General features: G+C 46.3%; 13 non-coding genes and 1 pseudogene across 13 annotated transcripts; all 14 read right to left on the bottom strand.

Annotated features, from left to right (window-relative positions):
- Positions 1-742: 742 nt before the first annotated feature.
- On the bottom strand, positions 743-927 carry LOC142267493 (U2 spliceosomal RNA). The gene has a single exon (XR_012733383.1). It is a non-coding gene; the product is annotated as a U2 spliceosomal RNA (small nuclear RNA).
- A 65-nt stretch (positions 928-992) lies between these two features.
- On the bottom strand, positions 993-1,132 carry LOC142267510 (U2 spliceosomal RNA; annotated as a pseudogene).
- A 1,387-nt stretch (positions 1,133-2,519) lies between these two features.
- LOC142267412 (U2 spliceosomal RNA) lies at positions 2,520-2,710 on the bottom strand. Its single transcript, XR_012733311.1, has one exon. It is a non-coding gene; the product is annotated as a U2 spliceosomal RNA (small nuclear RNA).
- A 1,387-nt stretch (positions 2,711-4,097) lies between these two features.
- LOC142267338 (U2 spliceosomal RNA) lies at positions 4,098-4,288 on the bottom strand. The gene has a single exon (XR_012733244.1). It is a non-coding gene; the product is annotated as a U2 spliceosomal RNA (small nuclear RNA).
- Positions 4,289-5,675: 1,387 nt separating this feature from the next.
- On the bottom strand, positions 5,676-5,866 carry LOC142267337 (U2 spliceosomal RNA). The gene has a single exon (XR_012733243.1). It is a non-coding gene; the product is annotated as a U2 spliceosomal RNA (small nuclear RNA).
- Positions 5,867-7,254: 1,388 nt separating this feature from the next.
- On the bottom strand, positions 7,255-7,445 carry LOC142267336 (U2 spliceosomal RNA). The gene has a single exon (XR_012733242.1). It is a non-coding gene; the product is annotated as a U2 spliceosomal RNA (small nuclear RNA).
- Positions 7,446-8,832: 1,387 nt separating this feature from the next.
- Positions 8,833-9,023, bottom strand: LOC142267335 (U2 spliceosomal RNA). The gene has a single exon (XR_012733241.1). It is a non-coding gene; the product is annotated as a U2 spliceosomal RNA (small nuclear RNA).
- Positions 9,024-10,410: 1,387 nt separating this feature from the next.
- Positions 10,411-10,601, bottom strand: LOC142267558 (U2 spliceosomal RNA). The gene has a single exon (XR_012733424.1). It is a non-coding gene; the product is annotated as a U2 spliceosomal RNA (small nuclear RNA).
- Positions 10,602-11,988: 1,387 nt separating this feature from the next.
- On the bottom strand, positions 11,989-12,179 carry LOC142267557 (U2 spliceosomal RNA). The gene has a single exon (XR_012733423.1). It is a non-coding gene; the product is annotated as a U2 spliceosomal RNA (small nuclear RNA).
- Positions 12,180-13,566: 1,387 nt separating this feature from the next.
- Positions 13,567-13,757, bottom strand: LOC142267556 (U2 spliceosomal RNA). Its single transcript, XR_012733422.1, has one exon. It is a non-coding gene; the product is annotated as a U2 spliceosomal RNA (small nuclear RNA).
- Positions 13,758-15,144: 1,387 nt separating this feature from the next.
- LOC142267555 (U2 spliceosomal RNA) lies at positions 15,145-15,335 on the bottom strand. Its single transcript, XR_012733421.1, has one exon. It is a non-coding gene; the product is annotated as a U2 spliceosomal RNA (small nuclear RNA).
- A 1,387-nt stretch (positions 15,336-16,722) lies between these two features.
- Positions 16,723-16,913, bottom strand: LOC142267554 (U2 spliceosomal RNA). The gene has a single exon (XR_012733420.1). It is a non-coding gene; the product is annotated as a U2 spliceosomal RNA (small nuclear RNA).
- Positions 16,914-18,300: 1,387 nt separating this feature from the next.
- LOC142267552 (U2 spliceosomal RNA) lies at positions 18,301-18,491 on the bottom strand. The gene has a single exon (XR_012733418.1). It is a non-coding gene; the product is annotated as a U2 spliceosomal RNA (small nuclear RNA).
- Positions 18,492-19,878: 1,387 nt separating this feature from the next.
- LOC142267550 (U2 spliceosomal RNA) lies at positions 19,879-20,069 on the bottom strand. The gene has a single exon (XR_012733417.1). It is a non-coding gene; the product is annotated as a U2 spliceosomal RNA (small nuclear RNA).
- Between the last annotated feature and the right edge of the window lie 1,223 nt (positions 20,070-21,292).

The following is a 21,292-nucleotide window of genomic DNA, read 5'->3' as shown; positions in this document are numbered from 1 at the left end:
AAAAGCTTACTATCAAAGGTTAGAGGGGGGCTTTCTCAGAGGGCTTTTTACAGTTTTTCTATTCCCAATTAGCCGTTTAAGTGTACTTATTGAAAGTAGTAATTCTTTCATAGGCCGCCCTTTCTTAGTATTTGACGTTCCTTATATTGCGGTATGAGGCTTCGCAGTAGGTTGCAAACATTCATCACCCATGACTGTCCCCAATTGAGCTCAGAAGCTCAATGTCTATCATGACCTCTCTTTTAGAATGTCCAAGAGCAAGCAAACTATTCCTCCAGGAGAGGGCGCCAACAGACTACTAAAGAGATCATCATTACTCAAAGAAAACCCCAAAAACCAATGCATGATAGGAATAAACAGGTAACTTTCTTTGGAGTGGAAGCGGAGAGATCGCACCAGATGCCAATTCTAGATCTTATCACACCTGTGGTCACTGCAGCAGCAGGTGAATCCACTTTGTCCAAAAGGGATCTATTCCATTCAATTGCAAATGATCTAGATAAGACAGAGAACTGCAGCACGGGGACATAGCCGAGTTGGTCAGGTTGAGTGGTGATGAGTTTGCTATTTGGATGAATAAAGAAAGTCAAAAGTGTGAAAGATAAAAAACAAAAGGAGGAAGTGTGAAAAGTGAATGGGCCAAATTGAGGTGCATATGAAGACGTATGCTTTCTTCCAATTCATTAAATCGGGCTAATATGAATCAGGTGAATTGAGTTCTGCTTTTGGAAACTGGGTTAAGAAGGGGTGCACCGTTCCTGGAGGTACTGCAATACCAGGTCAATGCGTGGAGTGGACAGAGCAAGCTCTTTTTCCATCTCCCTGTTCTAAAAATCCATTTAATATATGGTCCCCAGATAGGGGACGTATCAGATATTAAACTGATAAGAACAGATGAGATTTCATCCGCAAATTTCAGAAAACGGTCATCGGCCACCACACAAAAGCGCAGTGCCGCAGGTGATCGCCTCCCGAGCCCAGGAACCACCAGCCATAAGGGGACGTAAGCACCAAAAGGCGCAACAATCCCCGAGGCCGGCGGTTGTGCAAGCCCGGGCCCCTCCCAGCCAAAACCAAGGCAAACACAATGAAGGGACTACACTTGATCTTAGCCAAAAGGCCGAGAAGCGATAACCAGAATTGGTTTGGGCCTCGAGTGGCACCCTGGCCTATGCCGGACACATCTTAGGGAGAGAGAGCGAGAGGGAGACAAACCCACGCCTACACAAGACATTTTGTCACCCAAGCCAACCCTTGAAAAGGCTGCTTTGCAGAGCAAAAACAAGAAGAATGGTGCGTTTTGCAGCCGCCGCCCACTGCAATGAATCTGAATAACTCCTCCTTTAGGGCGCAAGCAACTCCCCTCCCCCTTGCAGTCTTTCCAATTCACGATACAAAAAGACGGACAGGACAGGTTGCCTGACTTTCCGTCACTGCCACCCTTTGCCATCCTTACCCGTAGAAAGCCCTTTCATCATCCCCAAACCCTAATCTTTTCCCTTTCCTTCCCAGCCCCCAAACCCTGCCCTCTGTACCTTTCTCACCACCCGCTTCCCTTCTCCTGTCATCCCCCTACCACCCGGGAAAAAAAGAGATTGCCCCCTCCTTCCACTAGCCCACCCTCCCACCCAAAGAACAACTTCTTCTGCGCAGCTTGTTTTCTAGGCAGCAGCGCTATTGTGATGTCATCGGGGGGCATTGTGACAAGCCGCCAGTGTTCCGTCTCTTCATGTTGTGCACAGTTCAAACGGAAAATACATCAACAGGCAGACTACAGAAAAGCTTACTATCAAAGGTTAGAGGGGGGCTTTCTCAGAGGGCTTTTTACAGTTTTTCTATTCCCAATTAGCCGTTTAAGTGTACTTATTGAAAGTAGTAATTCTTTCATAGGCCGCCCTTTCTTAGTATTTGACGTTCCTTATATTGCGGTATGAGGCTTCGCAGTAGGTTGCAAACATTCATCACCCATGACTGTCCCCAATTGAGCTCAGAAGCTCAATGTCTATCATGACCTCTCTTTTAGAATGTCCAAGAGCAAGCAAACTATTCCTCCAGGAGAGGGCGCCAACAGACTACTAAAGAGATCATCATTACTCAAAGAAAACCCCAAAAACCAATGCATGATAGGAATAAACAGGTAACTTTCTTTGGAGTGGAAGCGGAGAGATCGCACCAGATGCCAATTCTAGATCTTATCACACCTGTGGTCACTGCAGCAGCAGGTGAATCCACTTTGTCCAAAAGGGATCTATTCCATTCAATTGCAAATGATCTAGATAAGACAGAGAACTGCAGCACGGGGACATAGCCGAGTTGGTCAGGTTGAGTGGTGATGAGTTTGCTATTTGGATGAATAAAGAAAGTCAAAAGTGTGAAAGATAAAAAACAAAAGGAGGAAGTGTGAAAAGTGAATGGGCCAAATTGAGGTGCATATGAAGACGTATGCTTTCTTCCAATTCATTAAATCGGGCTAATATGAATCAGGTGAATTGAGTTCTGCTTTTGGAAACTGGGTTAAGAAGGGGTGCACCGTTCCTGGAGGTACTGCAATACCAGGTCAATGCGTGGAGTGGACAGAGCAAGCTCTTTTTCCATCTCCCTGTTCTAAAAATCCATTTAATATATGGTCCCCAGATAGGGGACGTATCAGATATTAAACTTATAAGAACAGATACTACACTTGATCTTAGCCAAAAGGCCGAGAAGCGATAACCAGAATTGGTTTGGGCCTCGAGTGGCACCCTGGCCTATGCCGGACACATCTTAGGGAGAGAGAGCGAGAGGGAGACAAACCCACGCCTACACAAGACATTTTGTCACCCAAGCCAACCCTTGAAAAGGCTGCTTTGCAGAGCAAAAACAAGAAGAATGGTGCGTTTTGCAGCCGCCGCCCACTGCAATGAATCTGAATAACTCCTCCTTTAGGGCGCAAGCAACTCCCCTCCCCCTTGCAGTCTTTCCAATTCACGATACAAAAAGACGGACAGGACAGGTTGCCTGACTTTCCGTCACTGCCACCCTTTGCCATCCTTACCCGTAGAAAGCCCTTTCATCATCCCCAAACCCTAATCTTTTCCCTTTCCTTCCCAGCCCCCAAACCCTGCCCTCTGTACCTTTCTCACCACCCGCTTCCCTTCTCCTGTCATCCCCCTACCACCCGGGAAAAAAAGAGATTGCCCCCTCCTTCCACTAGCCCACCCTCCCACCCAAAGAACAACTTCTTCTGCGCAGCTTGTTTTCTAGGCAGCAGCGCTATTGTGATGTCATCGGGGGGCATTGTGACAAGCCGCCAGTGTTCCGTCTCTTCATGTTGTGCACAGTTCAAACGGAAAATACATCAACAGGCAGACTACAGAAAAGCTTACTATCAAAGGTTAGAGGGGGGCTTTCTCAGAGGGCTTTTTACAGTTTTTCTATTCCCAATTAGCCGTTTAAGTGTACTTATTGAAAGTAGTAATTCTTTCATAGGCCGCCCTTTCTTAGTATTTGACGTTCCTTATATTGCGGTATGAGGCTTCGCAGTAGGTTGCAAACATTCATCACCCATGACTGTCCCCAATTGAGCTCAGAAGCTCAATGTCTATCATGACCTCTCTTTTAGAATGTCCAAGAGCAAGCAAACTATTCCTCCAGGAGAGGGCGCCAACAGACTACTAAAGAGATCATCATTACTCAAAGAAAACCCCAAAAACCAATGCATGATAGGAATAAACAGGTAACTTTCTTTGGAGTGGAAGCGGAGAGATCGCACCAGATGCCAATTCTAGATCTTATCACACCTGTGGTCACTGCAGCAGCAGGTGAATCCACTTTGTCCAAAAGGGATCTATTCCATTCAATTGCAAATGATCTAGATAAGACAGAGAACTGCAGCACGGGGACATAGCCGAGTTGGTCAGGTTGAGTGGTGATGAGTTTGCTATTTGGATGAATAAAGAAAGTCAAAAGTGTGAAAGATAAAAAACAAAAGGAGGAAGTGTGAAAAGTGAATGGGCCAAATTGAGGTGCATATGAAGACGTATGCTTTCTTCCAATTCATTAAATCGGGCTAATATGAATCAGGTGAATTGAGTTCTGCTTTTGGAAACTGGGTTAAGAAGGGGTGCACCGTTCCTGGAGGTACTGCAATACCAGGTCAATGCGTGGAGTGGACAGAGCAAGCTCTTTTTCCATCTCCCTGTTCTAAAAATCCATTTAATATATGGTCCCCAGATAGGGGACGTATCAGATATTAAACTGATAAGAACAGATACTACACTTGATCTTAGCCAAAAGGCCGAGAAGCGATAACCAGAATTGGTTTGGGCCTCGAGTGGCACCCTGGCCTATGCCGGACACATCTTAGGGAGAGAGAGCGAGAGGGAGACAAACCCACGCCTACACAAGACATTTTGTCACCCAAGCCAACCCTTGAAAAGGCTGCTTTGCAGAGCAAAAACAAGAAGAATGGTGCGTTTTGCAGCCGCCGCCCACTGCAATGAATCTGAATAACTCCTCCTTTAGGGCGCAAGCAACTCCCCTCCCCCTTGCAGTCTTTCCAATTCACGATACAAAAAGACGGACAGGACAGGTTGCCTGACTTTCCGTCACTGCCACCCTTTGCCATCCTTACCCGTAGAAAGCCCTTTCATCATCCCCAAACCCTAATCTTTTCCCTTTCCTTCCCAGCCCCCAAACCCTGCCCTCTGTACCTTTCTCACCACCCGCTTCCCTTCTCCTGTCATCCCCCTACCACCCGGGAAAAAAAGAGATTGCCCCCTCCTTCCACTAGCCCACCCTCCCACCCAAAGAACAACTTCTTCTGCGCAGCTTGTTTTCTAGGCAGCAGCGCTATTGTGATGTCATCGGGGGGCATTGTGACAAGCCGCCAGTGTTCCGTCTCTTCATGTTGTGCACAGTTCAAACGGAAAATACATCAACAGGCAGACTACAGAAAAGCTTACTATCAAAGGTTAGAGGGGGGCTTTCTCAGAGGGCTTTTTACAGTTTTTCTATTCCCAATTAGCCGTTTAAGTGTACTTATTGAAAGTAGTAATTCTTTCATAGGCCGCCCTTTCTTAGTATTTGACGTTCCTTATATTGCGGTATGAGGCTTCGCAGTAGGTTGCAAACATTCATCACCCATGACTGTCCCCAATTGAGCTCAGAAGCTCAATGTCTATCATGACCTCTCTTTTAGAATGTCCAAGAGCAAGCAAACTATTCCTCCAGGAGAGGGCGCCAACAGACTACTAAAGAGATCATCATTACTCAAAGAAAACCCCAAAAACCAATGCATGATAGGAATAAACAGGTAACTTTCTTTGGAGTGGAAGCGGAGAGATCGCACCAGATGCCAATTCTAGATCTTATCACACCTGTGGTCACTGCAGCAGCAGGTGAATCCACTTTGTCCAAAAGGGATCTATTCCATTCAATTGCAAATGATCTAGATAAGACAGAGAACTGCAGCACGGGGACATAGCCGAGTTGGTCAGGTTGAGTGGTGATGAGTTTGCTATTTGGATGAATAAAGAAAGTCAAAAGTGTGAAAGATAAAAAACAAAAGGAGGAAGTGTGAAAAGTGAATGGGCCAAATTGAGGTGCATATGAAGACGTATGCTTTCTTCCAATTCATTAAATCGGGCTAATATGAATCAGGTGAATTGAGTTCTGCTTTTGGAAACTGGGTTAAGAAGGGGTGCACCGTTCCTGGAGGTACTGCAATACCAGGTCAATGCGTGGAGTGGACAGAGCAAGCTCTTTTTCCATCTCCCTGTTCTAAAAATCCATTTAATATATGGTCCCCAGATAGGGGACGTATCAGATATTAAACTGATAAGAACAGATACTACACTTGATCTTAGCCAAAAGGCCGAGAAGCGATAACCAGAATTGGTTTGGGCCTCGAGTGGCACCCTGGCCTATGCCGGACACATCTTAGGGAGAGAGAGCGAGAGGGAGACAAACCCACGCCTACACAAGACATTTTGTCACCCAAGCCAACCCTTGAAAAGGCTGCTTTGCAGAGCAAAAACAAGAAGAATGGTGCGTTTTGCAGCCGCCGCCCACTGCAATGAATCTGAATAACTCCTCCTTTAGGGCGCAAGCAACTCCCCTCCCCCTTGCAGTCTTTCCAATTCACGATACAAAAAGACGGACAGGACAGGTTGCCTGACTTTCCGTCACTGCCACCCTTTGCCATCCTTACCCGTAGAAAGCCCTTTCATCATCCCCAAACCCTAATCTTTTCCCTTTCCTTCCCAGCCCCCAAACCCTGCCCTCTGTACCTTTCTCACCACCCGCTTCCCTTCTCCTGTCATCCCCCTACCACCCGGGAAAAAAAGAGATTGCCCCCTCCTTCCACTAGCCCACCCTCCCACCCAAAGAACAACTTCTTCTGCGCAGCTTGTTTTCTAGGCAGCAGCGCTATTGTGATGTCATCGGGGGGCATTGTGACAAGCCGCCAGTGTTCCGTCTCTTCATGTTGTGCACAGTTTAAACGGAAAATACATCAACAGGCAGACTACAGAAAAGCTTACTATCAAAGGTTAGAGGGGGGGCTTTCTCAGAGGGCTTTTTACAGTTTTTCTATTCCCAATTAGCCGTTTAAGTGTACTTATTGAAAGTAGTAATTCTTTCATAGGCCGCCCTTTCTTAGTATTTGACGTTCCTTATATTGCGGTATGAGGCTTCGCAGTAGGTTGCAAACATTCATCACCCATGACTGTCCCCAATTGAGCTCAGAAGCTCAATGTCTATCATGACCTCTCTTTTAGAATGTCCAAGAGCAAGCAAACTATTCCTCCAGGAGAGGGCGCCAACAGACTACTAAAGAGATCATCATTACTCAAAGAAAACCCCAAAAACCAATGCATGATAGGAATAAACAGGTAACTTTCTTTGGAGTGGAAGCGGAGAGATCGCACCAGATGCCAATTCTAGATCTTATCACACCTGTGGTCACTGCAGCAGCAGGTGAATCCACTTTGTCCAAAAGGGATCTATTCCATTCAATTGCAAATGATCTAGATAAGACAGAGAACTGCAGCACGGGGACATAGCCGAGTTGGTCAGGTTGAGTGGTGATGAGTTTGCTATTTGGATGAATAAAGAAAGTCAAAAGTGTGAAAGATAAAAAACAAAAGGAGGAAGTGTGAAAAGTGAATGGGCCAAATTGAGGTGCATATGAAGACGTATGCTTTCTTCCAATTCATTAAATCGGGCTAATATGAATCAGGTGAATTGAGTTCTGCTTTTGGAAACTGGGTTAAGAAGGGGTGCACCGTTCCTGGAGGTACTGCAATACCAGGTCAATGCGTGGAGTGGACAGAGCAAGCTCTTTTTCCATCTCCCTGTTCTAAAAATCCATTTAATATATGGTCCCCAGATAGGGGACGTATCAGATATTAAACTGATAAGAACAGATACTACACTTGATCTTAGCCAAAAGGCCGAGAAGCGATAACCAGAATTGGTTTGGGCCTCGAGTGGCACCCTGGCCTATGCCGGACACATCTTAGGGAGAGAGAGCGAGAGGGAGACAAACCCACGCCTACACAAGACATTTTGTCACCCCAGCCAACCCTTGAAAAGGCTGCTTTGCAGAGCAAAAACAAGAAGAATGGTGCGTTTTGCAGCCGCCGCCCACTGCAATGAATCTGAATAACTCCTCCTTTAGGGCGCAAGCAACTCCCCTCCCCCTTGCAGTCTTTCCAATTCACGATACAAAAAGACGGACAGGACAGGTTGCCTGACTTTCCGTCACTGCCACCCTTTGCCATCCTTACCCGTAGAAAGCCCTTTCATCATCCCCAAACCCTAATCTTTTCCCTTTCCTTCCCAGCCCCCAAACCCTGCCCTCTGTACCTTTCTCACCACCCGCTTCCCTTCTCCTGTCATCCCCCTACCACCCGGGAAAAAAAGAGATTGCCCCCTCCTTCCACTAGCCCACCCTCCCACCCAAAGAACAACTTCTTCTGCGCAGCTTGTTTTCTAGGCAGCAGCGCTATTGTGATGTCATCGGGGGGCATTGTGACAAGCCGCCAGTGTTCCGTCTCTTCATGTTGTGCACAGTTCAAACGGAAAATACATCAACAGGCAGACTACAGAAAAGCTTACTATCAAAGGTTAGAGGGGGGCTTTCTCAGAGGGCTTTTTACAGTTTTTCTATTCCCAATTAGCCGTTTAAGTGTACTTATTGAAAGTAGTAATTCTTTCATAGGCCGCCCTTTCTTAGTATTTGACGTTCCTTATATTGCGGTATGAGGCTTCGCAGTAGGTTGCAAACATTCATCACCCATGACTGTCCCCAATTGAGCTCAGAAGCTCAATGTCTATCATGACCTCTCTTTTAGAATGTCCAAGAGCAAGCAAACTATTCCTCCAGGAGAGGGCGCCAACAGACTACTAAAGAGATCATCATTACTCAAAGAAAACCCCAAAAACCAATGCATGATAGGAATAAACAGGTAACTTTCTTTGGAGTGGAAGCGGAGAGATCGCACCAGATGCCAATTCTAGATCTTATCACACCTGTGGTCACTGCAGCAGCAGGTGAATCCACTTTGTCCAAAAGGGATCTATTCCATTCAATTGCAAATGATCTAGATAAGACAGAGAACTGCAGCACGGGGACATAGCCGAGTTGGTCAGGTTGAGTGGTGATGAGTTTGCTATTTGGATGAATAAAGAAAGTCAAAAGTGTGAAAGATAAAAAACAAAAGGAGGAAGTGTGAAAAGTGAATGGGCCAAATTGAGGTGCATATGAAGACGTATGCTTTCTTCCAATTCATTAAATCGGGCTAATATGAATCAGGTGAATTGAGTTCTGCTTTTGGAAACTGGGTTAAGAAGGGGTGCACCGTTCCTGGAGGTACTGCAATACCAGGTCAATGCGTGGAGTGGACAGAGCAAGCTCTTTTTCCATCTCCCTGTTCTAAAAATCCATTTAATATATGGTCCCCAGATAGGGGACGTATCAGATATTAAACTGATAAGAACAGATACTACACTTGATCTTAGCCAAAAGGCCGAGAAGCGATAACCAGAATTGGTTTGGGCCTCGAGTGGCACCCTGGCCTATGCCGGACACATCTTAGGGAGAGAGAGCGAGAGGGAGACAAACCCACGCCTACACAAGACATTTTGTCACCCAAGCCAACCCTTGAAAAGGCTGCTTTGCAGAGCCAAAACAAGAAGAATGGTGCGTTTTGCAGCCGCCGCCCACTGCAATGAATCTGAATAACTCCTCCTTTAGGGCGCAAGCAACTCCCCTCCCCCTTGCAGTCTTTCCAATTCACGATACAAAAAGACGGACAGGACAGGTTGCCTGACTTTCCGTCACTGCCACCCTTTGCCATCCTTACCCGTAGAAAGCCCTTTCATCATCCCCAAACCCTAATCTTTTCCCTTTCCTTCCCAGCCCCCAAACCCTGCCCTCTGTACCTTTCTCACCACCCGCTTCCCTTCTCCTGTCATCCCCCTACCACCCGGGAAAAAAAGAGATTGCCCCCTCCTTCCACTAGCCCACCCTCCCACCCAAAGAACAACTTCTTCTGCGCAGCTTGTTTTCTAGGCAGCAGCGCTATTGTGATGTCATCGGGGGGCATTGTGACAAGCCGCCAGTGTTCCGTCTCTTCATGTTGTGCACAGTTCAAACGGAAAATACATCAACAGGCAGACTACAGAAAAGCTTACTATCAAAGGTTAGAGGGGGGCTTTCTCAGAGGGCTTTTTACAGTTTTTCTATTCCCAATTAGCCGTTTAAGTGTACTTATTGAAAGTAGTAATTCTTTCATAGGCCGCCCTTTCTTAGTATTTGACGTTCCTTATATTGCGGTATGAGGCTTCGCAGTAGGTTGCAAACATTCATCACCCATGACTGTCCCCAATTGAGCTCAGAAGCTCAATGTCTATCATGACCTCTCTTTTAGAATGTCCAAGAGCAAGCAAACTATTCCTCCAGGAGAGGGCGCCAACAGACTACTAAAGAGATCATCATTACTCAAAGAAAACCCCAAAAACCAATGCATGATAGGAATAAACAGGTAACTTTCTTTGGAGTGGAAGCGGAGAGATCGCACCAGATGCCAATTCTAGATCTTATCACACCTGTGGTCACTGCAGCAGCAGGTGAATCCACTTTGTCCAAAAGGGATCTATTCCATTCAATTGCAAATGATCTAGATAAGACAGAGAACTGCAGCACGGGGACATAGCCGAGTTGGTCAGGTTGAGTGGTGATGAGTTTGCTATTTGGATGAATAAAGAAAGTCAAAAGTGTGAAAGATAAAAAACAAAAGGAGGAAGTGTGAAAAGTGAATGGGCCAAATTGAGGTGCATATGAAGACGTATGCTTTCTTCCAATTCATTAAATCGGGCTAATATGAATCAGGTGAATTGAGTTCTGCTTTTGGAAACTGGGTTAAGAAGGGGTGCACCGTTCCTGGAGGTACTGCAATACCAGGTCAATGCGTGGAGTGGACAGAGCAAGCTCTTTTTCCATCTCCCTGTTCTAAAAATCCATTTAATATATGGTCCCCAGATAGGGGACGTATCAGATATTAAACTGATAAGAACAGATACTACACTTGATCTTAGCCAAAAGGCCGAGAAGCGATAACCAGAATTGGTTTGGGCCTCGAGTGGCACCCTGGCCTATGCCGGACACATCTTAGGGAGAGAGAGCGAGAGGGAGACAAACCCACGCCTACACAAGACATTTTGTCACCCAAGCCAACCCTTGAAAAGGCTGCTTTGCAGAGCAAAAACAAGAAGAATGGTGCGTTTTGCAGCCGCCGCCCACTGCAATGAATCTGAATAACTCCTCCTTTAGGGCGCAAGCAACTCCCCTCCCCCTTGCAGTCTTTCCAATTCACGATACAAAAAGACGGACAGGACAGGTTGCCTGACTTTCCGTCACTGCCACCCTTTGCCATCCTTACCCGTAGAAAGCCCTTTCATCATCCCCAAACCCTAATCTTTTCCCTTTCCTTCCCAGCCCCCAAACCCTGCCCTCTGTACCTTTCTCACCACCCGCTTCCCTTCTCCTGTCATCCCCCTACCACCCGGGAAAAAAAGAGATTGCCCCCTCCTTCCACTAGCCCACCCTCCCACCCAAAGAACAACTTCTTCTGCGCAGCTTGTTTTCTAGGCAGCAGCGCTATTGTGATGTCATCGGGGGGCATTGTGACAAGCCGCCAGTGTTCCGTCTCTTCATGTTGTGCACAGTTCAAACGGAAAATACATCAACAGGCAGACTACAGAAAAGCTTACTATCAAAGGTTAGAGGGGGGCTTTCTCAGAGGGCTTTTTACAGTTTTTCTATTCCCAATTAGCCGTTTAAGTGTACTTATTGAAAGTAGTAATTCTTTCATAGGCCGCCCTTTCTTAGTATTTGACGTTCCTTATATTGCGGTATGAGGCTTCGCAGTAGGTTGCAAACATTCATCACCCATGACTGTCCCCAATTGAGCTCAGAAGCTCAATGTCTATCATGACCTCTCTTTTAGAATGTCCAAGAGCAAGCAAACTATTCCTCCAGGAGAGGGCGCCAACAGACTACTAAAGAGATCATCATTACTCAAAGAAAACCCCAAAAACCAATGCATGATAGGAATAAACAGGTAACTTTCTTTGGAGTGGAAGCGGAGAGATCGCACCAGATGCCAATTCTAGATCTTATCACACCTGTGGTCACTGCAGCAGCAGGTGAATCCACTTTGTCCAAAAGGGATCTATTCCATTCAATTGCAAATGATCTAGATAAGACAGAGAACTGCAGCACGGGGACATAGCCGAGTTGGTCAGGTTGAGTGGTGATGAGTTTGCTATTTGGATGAATAAAGAAAGTCAAAAGTGTGAAAGATAAAAAACAAAAGGAGGAAGTGTGAAAAGTGAATGGGCCAAATTGAGGTGCATATGAAGACGTATGCTTTCTTCCAATTCATTAAATCGGGCTAATATGAATCAGGTGAATTGAGTTCTGCTTTTGGAAACTGGGTTAAGAAGGGGTGCACCGTTCCTGGAGGTACTGCAATACCAGGTCAATGCGTGGAGTGGACAGAGCAAGCTCTTTTTCCATCTCCCTGTTCTAAAAATCCATTTAATATATGGTCCCCAGATAGGGGACGTATCAGATATTAAACTGATAAGAACAGATACTACACTTGATCTTAGCCAAAAGGCCGAGAAGCGATAACCAGAATTGGTTTGGGCCTCGAGTGGCACCCTGGCCTATGCCGGACACATCTTAGGGAGAGAGAGCGAGAGGGAGACAAACCCACGCCTACACAAGACATTTTGTCACCCAAGCCAACCCTTGAAAAGGCTGCTTTGCAGAGCAAAAACAAGAAGAATGGTGCGTTTTGCAGCCGCCGCCCACTGCAATGAATCTGAATAACTCCTCCTTTAGGGCGCAAGCAACTCCCCTCCCCCTTGCAGTCTTTCCAATTCACGATACAAAAAGACGGACAGGACAGGTTGCCTGACTTTCCGTCACTGCCACCCTTTGCCATCCTTACCCGTAGAAAGCCCTTTCATCATCCCCAAACCCTAATCTTTTCCCTTTCCTTCCCAGCCCCCAAACCCTGCCCTCTGTACCTTTCTCACCACCCGCTTCCCTTCTCCTGTCATCCCCCTACCACCCGGGAAAAAAAGAGATTGCCCCCTCCTTCCACTAGCCCACCCTCCCACCCAAAGAACAACTTCTTCTGCGCAGCTTGTTTTCTAGGCAGCAGCGCTATTGTGATGTCATCGGGGGGCATTGTGACAAGCCGCCAGTGTTCCGTCTCTTCATGTTGTGCACAGTTCAAACGGAAAATACATCAACAGGCAGACTACAGAAAAGCTTACTATCAAAGGTTAGAGGGGGGCTTTCTCAGAGGGCTTTTTACAGTTTTTCTATTCCCAATTAGCCGTTTAAGTGTACTTATTGAAAGTAGTAATTCTTTCATAGGCCGCCCTTTCTTAGTATTTGACGTTCCTTATATTGCGGTATGAGGCTTCGCAGTAGGTTGCAAACATTCATCACCCATGACTGTCCCCAATTGAGCTCAGAAGCTCAATGTCTATCATGACCTCTCTTTTAGAATGTCCAAGAGCAAGCAAACTATTCCTCCAGGAGAGGGCGCCAACAGACTACTAAAGAGATCATCATTACTCAAAGAAAACCCCAAAAACCAATGCATGATAGGAATAAACAGGTAACTTTCTTTGGAGTGGAAGCGGAGAGATCGCACCAGATGCCAATTCTAGATCTTATCACACCTGTGGTCACTGCAGCAGCAGGTGAATCCACTTTGTCCAAAAGGGATCTATTCCATTCAATTGCAAATGATCTAGATAAGACAGAGAACTGCAGCACGGGGACATAGCCGAGTTGGTCAGGTTGAGTGGTGATGAGTTTGCTATTTGGATGAATAAAGAAAGTCAAAAGTGTGAAAGATAAAAAACAAAAGGAGGAAGTGTGAAAAGTGAATGGGCCAAATTGAGGTGCATATGAAGACGTATGCTTTCTTCCAATTCATTAAATCGGGCTAATATGAATCAGGTGAATTGAGTTCTGCTTTTGGAAACTGGGTTAAGAAGGGGTGCACCGTTCCTGGAGGTACTGCAATACCAGGTCAATGCGTGGAGTGGACAGAGCAAGCTCTTTTTCCATCTCCCTGTTCTAAAAATCCATTTAATATATGGTCCCCAGATAGGGGACGTATCAGATATTAAACTGATAAGAACAGATACTACACTTGATCTTAGCCAAAAGGCCGAGAAGCGATAACCAGAATTGGTTTGGGCCTCGAGTGGCACCCTGGCCTATGCCGGACACATCTTAGGGAGAGAGAGCGAGAGGGAGACAAACCCACGCCTACACAAGACATTTTGTCACCCAAGCCAACCCTTGAAAAGGCTGCTTTGCAGAGCAAAAACAAGAAGAATGGTGCGTTTTGCAGCCGCCGCCCACTGCAATGAATCTGAATAACTCCTCCTTTAGGGCGCAAGCAACTCCCCTCCCCCTTGCAGTCTTTCCAATTCACGATACAAAAAGACGGACAGGACAGGTTGCCTGACTTTCCGTCACTGCCACCCTTTGCCATCCTTACCCGTAGAAAGCCCTTTCATCATCCCCAAACCCTAATCTTTTCCCTTTCCTTCCCAGCCCCCAAACCCTGCCCTCTGTACCTTTCTCACCACCCGCTTCCCTTCTCCTGTCATCCCCCTACCACCCGGGAAAAAAAGAGATTGCCCCCTCCTTCCACTAGCCCACCCTCCCACCCAAAGAACAACTTCTTCTGCGCAGCTTGTTTTCTAGGCAGCAGCGCTATTGTGATGTCATCGGGGGGCATTGTGACAAGCCGCCAGTGTTCCGTCTCTTCATGTTGTGCACAGTTCAAACGGAAAATACATCAACAGGCAGACTACAGAAAAGCTTACTATCAAAGGTTAGAGGGGGGCTTTCTCAGAGGGCTTTTTACAGTTTTTCTATTCCCAATTAGCCGTTTAAGTGTACTTATTGAAAGTAGTAATTCTTTCATAGGCCGCCCTTTCTTAGTATTTGACGTTCCTTATATTGCGGTATGAGGCTTCGCAGTAGGTTGCAAACATTCATCACCCATGACTGTCCCCAATTGAGCTCAGAAGCTCAATGTCTATCATGACCTCTCTTTTAGAATGTCCAAGAGCAAGCAAACTATTCCTCCAGGAGAGGGCGCCAACAGACTACTAAAGAGATCATCATTACTCAAAGAAAACCCCAAAAACCAATGCATGATAGGAATAAACAGGTAACTTTCTTTGGAGTGGAAGCGGAGAGATCGCACCAGATGCCAATTCTAGATCTTATCACACCTGTGGTCACTGCAGCAGCAGGTGAATCCACTTTGTCCAAAAGGGATCTATTCCATTCAATTGCAAATGATCTAGATAAGACAGAGAACTGCAGCACGGGGACATAGCCGAGTTGGTCAGGTTGAGTGGTGATGAGTTTGCTATTTGGATGAATAAAGAAAGTCAAAAGTGTGAAAGATAAAAAACAAAAGGAGGAAGTGTGAAAAGTGAATGGGCCAAATTGAGGTGCATATGAAGACGTATGCTTTCTTCCAATTCATTAAATCGGGCTAATATGAATCAGGTGAATTGAGTTCTGCTTTTGGAAACTGGGTTAAGAAGGGGTGCACCGTTCCTGGAGGTACTGCAATACCAGGTCAATGCGTGGAGTGGACAGAGCAAGCTCTTTTTCCATCTCCCTGTTCTAAAAATCCATTTAATATATGGTCCCCAGATAGGGGACGTATCAGATATTAAACTGATAAGAACAGATACTACACTTGATCTTAGCCAAAAGGCCGAGAAGCGATAACCAGAATTGGTTTGGGCCTCGAGTGGCACCCTGGCCTATGCCGGACACATCTTAGGGAGAGAGAGCGAGAGGGAGACAAACCCACGCCTACACAAGACATTTTGTCACCCAAGCCAACCCTTGAAAAGGCTGCTTTGCAGAGCAAAAACAAGAAGAATGGTGCGTTTTGCAGCCGCCGCCCACTGCAATGAATCTGAATAACTCCTCCTTTAGGGCGCAAGCAACTCCCCTCCCCCTTGCAGTCTTTCCAATTCACGATACAAAAAGACGGACAGGACAGGTTGCCTGACTTTCCGTCACTGCCACCCTTTGCCATCCTTACCCGTAGAAAGCCCTTTCATCATCCCCAAACCCTAATCTTTTCCCTTTCCTTCCCAGCCCCCAAACCCTGCCCTCTGTACCTTTCTCACCACCCGCTTCCCTTCTCCTGTCATCCCCCTACCACCCGGGAAAAAAAGAGATTGCCCCCTCCTTCCACTAGCCCACCCTCCCACCCAAAGAACAACTTCTTCTGCGCAGCTTGTTTTCTAGGCAGCAGCGCTATTGTGATGTCATCGGGGGGCATTGTGACAAGCCGCCAGTGTTCCGTCTCTTCATGTTGTGCACAGTTCAAACGGAAAATACATCAACAGGCAGACTACAGAAAAGCTTACTATCAAAGGTTAGAGGGGGGCTTTCTCAGAGGGCTTTTTACAGTTTTTCTATTCCCAATTAGCCGTTTAAGTGTACTTATTGAAAGTAGTAATTCTTTCATAGGCCGCCCTTTCTTAGTATTTGACGTTCCTTATATTGCGGTATGAGGCTTCGCAGTAGGTTGCAAACATTCATCACCCATGACTGTCCCCAATTGAGCTCAGAAGCTCAATGTCTATCATGACCTCTCTTTTAGAATGTCCAAGAGCAAGCAAACTATTCCTCCAGGAGAGGGCGCCAACAGACTACTAAAGAGATCATCATTACTCAAAGAAAACCCCAAAAACCAATGCATGATAGGAATAAACAGGTAACTTTCTTTGGAGTGGAAGCGGAGAGATCGCACCAGATGCCAATTCTAGATCTTATCACACCTGTGGTCACTGCAGCAGCAGGTGAATCCACTTTGTCCAAAAGGGATCTATTCCATTCAATTGCAAATGATCTAGATAAGACAGAGAACTGCAGCACGGGGACATAGCCGAGTTGGTCAGGTTGAGTGGTGATGAGTTTGCTATTTGGATGAATAAAGAAAGTCAAAAGTGTGAAAGATAAAAAACAAAAGGAGGAAGTGTGAAAAGTGAATGGGCCAAATTGAGGTGCATATGAAGACGTATGCTTTCTTCCAATTCATTAAATCGGGCTAATATGAATCAGGTGAATTGAGTTCTGCTTTTGGAAACTGGGTTAAGAAGGGGTGCACCGTTCCTGGAGGTACTGCAATACCAGGTCAATGCGTGGAGTGGACAGAGCAAGCTCTTTTTCCATCTCCCTGTTCTAAAAATCCATTTAATATATGGTCCCCAGATAGGGGACGTATCAGATATTAAACTGATAAGAACAGATACTACACTTGATCTTAGCCAAAAGGCCGAGAAGCGATAACCAGAATTGGTTTGGGCCTCGAGTGGCACCCTGGCCTATGCCGGACACATCTTAGGGAGAGAGAGCGAGAGGGAGACAAACCCACGCCTACACAAGACATTTTGTCACCCAAGCCAACCCTTGAAAAGGCTGCTTTGCAGAGCAAAAACAAGAAGAATGGTGCGTTTTGCAGCCGCCGCCCACTGCAATGAATCTGAATAACTCCTCCTTTAGGGCGCAAGCAACTCCCCTCCCCCTTGCAGTCTTTCCAATTCACGATACAAAAAGACGGACAGGACAGGTTGCCTGACTTTCCGTCACTGCCACCCTTTGCCATCCTTACCCGTAGAAAGCCCTTTCATCATCCCCAAACCCTAATCTTTTCCCTTTCCTTCCCAGCCCCCAAACCCTGCCCTCTGTACCTTTCTCACCACCCGCTTCCCTTCTCCTGTCATCCCCCTACCACCCGGGAAAAAAAGAGATTGCCCCCTCCTTCCACTAGCCCACCCTCCCACCCAAAGAACAACTTCTTCTGCGCAGCTTGTTTTCTAGGCAGCAGCGCTATTGTGATGTCATCGGGGGGCATTGTGACAAGCCGCCAGTGTTCCGTCTCTTCATGTTGTGTACAGTTCAAACGGAAAATACATCAACAGGCAGACTACAGAAAAGCTTACTATCAAAGGTTAGAGGGGGGCTTTCTCAGAGGGCTTTTTACAGTTTTTCTATTCCCAATTAGCCGTTTAAGTGTACTTATTGAAAGTAGTAATTCTTTCATAGGCCGCCCTTTCTTAGTATTTGACGTTCCTTATATTGCGGTATGAGGCTTCGCAGTAGGTTGCAAACATTCATCACCCATGACTGTCCCCAATTGAGCTCAGAAGCTCAATGTCTATCATGACCTCTCTTTTAGAATGTCCAAGAGCAAGCAAACTATTCCTCCAGGAGAGGGCGCCAACAGACTACTAAAGAGATCATCATTACTCAAAGAAAACCCCAAAAACCAATGCATGATAGGAATAAACAGGTAACTTTCTTTGGAGTGGAAGCGGAGAGATCGCACCAGATGCCAATTCTAGATCTTATCACACCTGTGGTCACTGCAGCAGCAGGTGAATCCACTTTGTCCAAAAGGGATCTATTCCATTCAATTGCAAATGATCTAGATAAGACAGAGAACTGCAGCACGGGGACATAGCCGAGTTGGTCAGGTTGAGTGGTGATGAGTTTGCTATTTGGATGAATAAAGAAAGTCAAAAGTGTGAAAGATAAAAAACAAAAGGAGGAAGTGTGAAAAGTGAATGGGCCAAATTGAGGTGCATATGAAGACGTATGCTTTCTTCCAATTCATTAAATCGGGCTAATATGAATCAGGTGAATTGAGTTCTGCTTTTGGAAACTGGGTTAAGAAGGGGTGCACCGTTCCTGGAGGTACTGCAATACCAGGTCAATGCGTGGAGTGGACAGAGCAAGCTCTTTTTCCATCTCCCTGTTCTAAAAATCCATTTAATATATGGTCCCCAGATAGGGGACGTATCAGATATTAAACTGATAAGAACAGATACTACACTTGATCTTAGCCAAAAGGCCGAGAAGCGATAACCAGAATTGGTTTGGGCCTCGAGTGGCACCCTGGCCTATGCCGGACACATCTTAGGGAGAGAGAGCGAGAGGGAGACAAACCCACGCCTACACAAGACATTTTGTCACCCAAGCCAACCCTTGAAAAGGCTGCTTTGCAGAGCAAAAACAAGAAGAATGGTGCGTTTTGCAGCCGCCGCCCACTGCAATGAATCTGAATAACTCCTCCTTTAGGGCGCAAGCAACTCCCCTCCCTCTTGCAGTCTTTCCAATTCACGATACAAAAAGACGGACAGGACAGGTTGCCTGACTTTCCGTCACTGCCACCCTTTGCCATCCTTACCCGTAGAAAGCCCTTTCATCATCCCCAAACCCTAATCTTTTCCCTTTCCTTCCCAGCCCCCAAACCCTGCCCTCTGTACCTTTCTCACCACCCGCTTCCCTTCTCCTGTCATCCCCCTACCACCCGGGAAAAAAAGAGATTGCCCCCTCCTTCCACTAGCCCACCCTCCCACCCAAAGAACAACTTCTTCTGCGCAGCTTGTTTTCTAGGCAGCAGCGCTATTGTGATGTCATCGGGGGGCATTGTGACAAGCCGCCAGTGTTCCGTCTCTTCATGTTGTGCACAGTTCAAACGGAAAATACATCAACAGGCAGACTACAGAAAAGCTTACTATCAAAGGTTAGAGGGGGGCTTTCTCAGAGGGCTTTTTACAGTTTTTCTATTCCCAATTAGCCGTTTAAGTGTACTTATTGAAAGTAGTAATTCTTTCATAGGCCGCCCTTTCTTAGTATTTGACGTTCCTTATATTGCGGTATGAGGCTTCGCAGTAGGTTGCAAACATTCATCACCCATGACTGTCCCCAATTGAGCTCAGAAGCTCAATGTCTATCATGACCTCTCTTTTAGAATGTCCAAGAGCAAGCAAACTATTCCTCCAGGAGAGGGCGCCAACAGACTACTAAAGAGATCATCATTACTCAAAGAAAACCCCAAAAACCAATGCATGATAGGAATAAACAGGTAACTTTCTTTGGAGTGGAAGCGGAGAGATCGCACCAGATGCCAATTCTAGATCTTATCACACCTGTGGTCACTGCAGCAGCAGGTGAATCCACTTTGTCCAAAAGGGATCTATTCCATTCAATTGCAAATGATCTAGATAAGACAGAGAACTGCAGCACGGGGACATAGCCGAGTTGGTCAGGTTGAGTGGTGATGAGTTTGCTATTTGGATGAATAAAGAAAGTCAAAAGTGTGAAAGATAAAAAACAAAAGGAGGAAGTGTGAAAAGTGAATGGGCCAAATTGAGGTGCATATGAAGACGTATGCTTTCTTCCAATTCATTAAATCGGGCTAATATGAATCAGGTGAATTGAGTTCTGCTTTTGGAAACTGGGTTAAGAAGGGGTGCACCGTTCCTGGAGGTACTGCAATACCAGGTCAATGCGTGGAGTGGACAGAGCAAGCTCTTTTTCCATCTCCCTGTTCTAAAAATCCATTTAATATATGGTCCCCAGATAGGGGACGTATCAGATATTAAACTGATAAGAACAGATACTACACTTGATCTTAGCCAAAAGGCCGAGAAGCGATAATCAGAATTGGTTTGGGCCTCGAGTGGCACCCTGGCCTATGCCGGACACATCTTAGGGAGAGAGAGCGAGAGGGAGACAAACCCACGCCTACACAAGACATTTTGTCACCCAAGCCAACCCTTGAAAAGGCTGCTTTGCAGAGCAAAAACAAGAAGAATGGTGCGTTTTGCAGCCGCCGCCCACTGCAATGAATCTGAATAACTCCTCCTTTAGGGCGCAAGCAACTCCCCTCCCCCTTGCAGTCTTTCCAATTCACGATACAAAAAGACGGACAGGACAGGTTGCCTGACTTTCCGTCACTGCCACCCTTTGCCATCCTTACCCGTAGAAAGCCCTTTCATCATCCCCAAACCCTAATCTTTTCCCTTTCCTTCCCAGCCCCCAAACCCTGCCCTCTGTACCTTTCTCACCACCCGCTTCCCTTCTCCTGTCATCCCCCTACCACCCGGGAAAAAAAGAGATTGCCCCCTCCTTCCACTAGCCCACCCTCCCACCCAAAGAACAACTTCTTCTGCGCAGCTTGTTTTCTAGGCAGCAGCGCTATTGTGATGTCATCGGGGGGCATTGTGACAAGCCGCCAGTGTTCCGTCTCTTCATGTTGTGCACAGTTCAAACGGAAAATACATCAACAGGCAGACTACAGAAAAGCTTACTATCAAAGGTTAGAGGGGGGCTTTCTCAGAGGGCTTTTTACAGTTTTTCTATTCCCAATTAGCCGTTTAAGTGTACTTATTGAAAGTAGTAATTCTTTCATAGGCCGCCCTTTCTTAGTATTTGACGTTCCTTATATTGCGGTATGAGGCTTCGCAGTAGGTTGCAAACATTCATCACCCATGACTGTCCCCAATTGAGCTCAGAAGCTCAATGTCTATCATGACCTCTCTTTTAGAATGTCCAAGAGCAAGCAAACTATTCCTCCAGGAGAGGGCGCCAACAGACTACTAAAGAGATCATCATTACTCAAAGAAAACCCCAAAAACCAATGCATGATAGGAATAAACAGGTAACTTTCTTTGGAGTGGAAGCGGAGAGATCGCACCAGATGCCAATTCTAGATCTTATCACACCTGTGGTCACTGCAGCAGCAGGTGAATCCACTTTGTCCAAAAGGGATCTATTCCATTCAATTGCAAATGATCTAGATAAGACAGAGAACTGCAGCACGGGGACATAGCCGAGTTGGTCAGGTTGAGTGGTGATGAGTTTGCTATTTGGATGAAT

This window comes from Anomaloglossus baeobatrachus, unplaced genomic scaffold, assembly GCF_048569485.1.
Source record: "Anomaloglossus baeobatrachus isolate aAnoBae1 unplaced genomic scaffold, aAnoBae1.hap1 Scaffold_295, whole genome shotgun sequence".
Taxonomy (NCBI): domain Eukaryota; kingdom Metazoa; phylum Chordata; class Amphibia; order Anura; family Aromobatidae; genus Anomaloglossus; species Anomaloglossus baeobatrachus.
The sequence above is the reverse complement of the archived record's forward strand: the minus strand, read 5'-3'. Positions and strand labels throughout refer to the sequence as shown.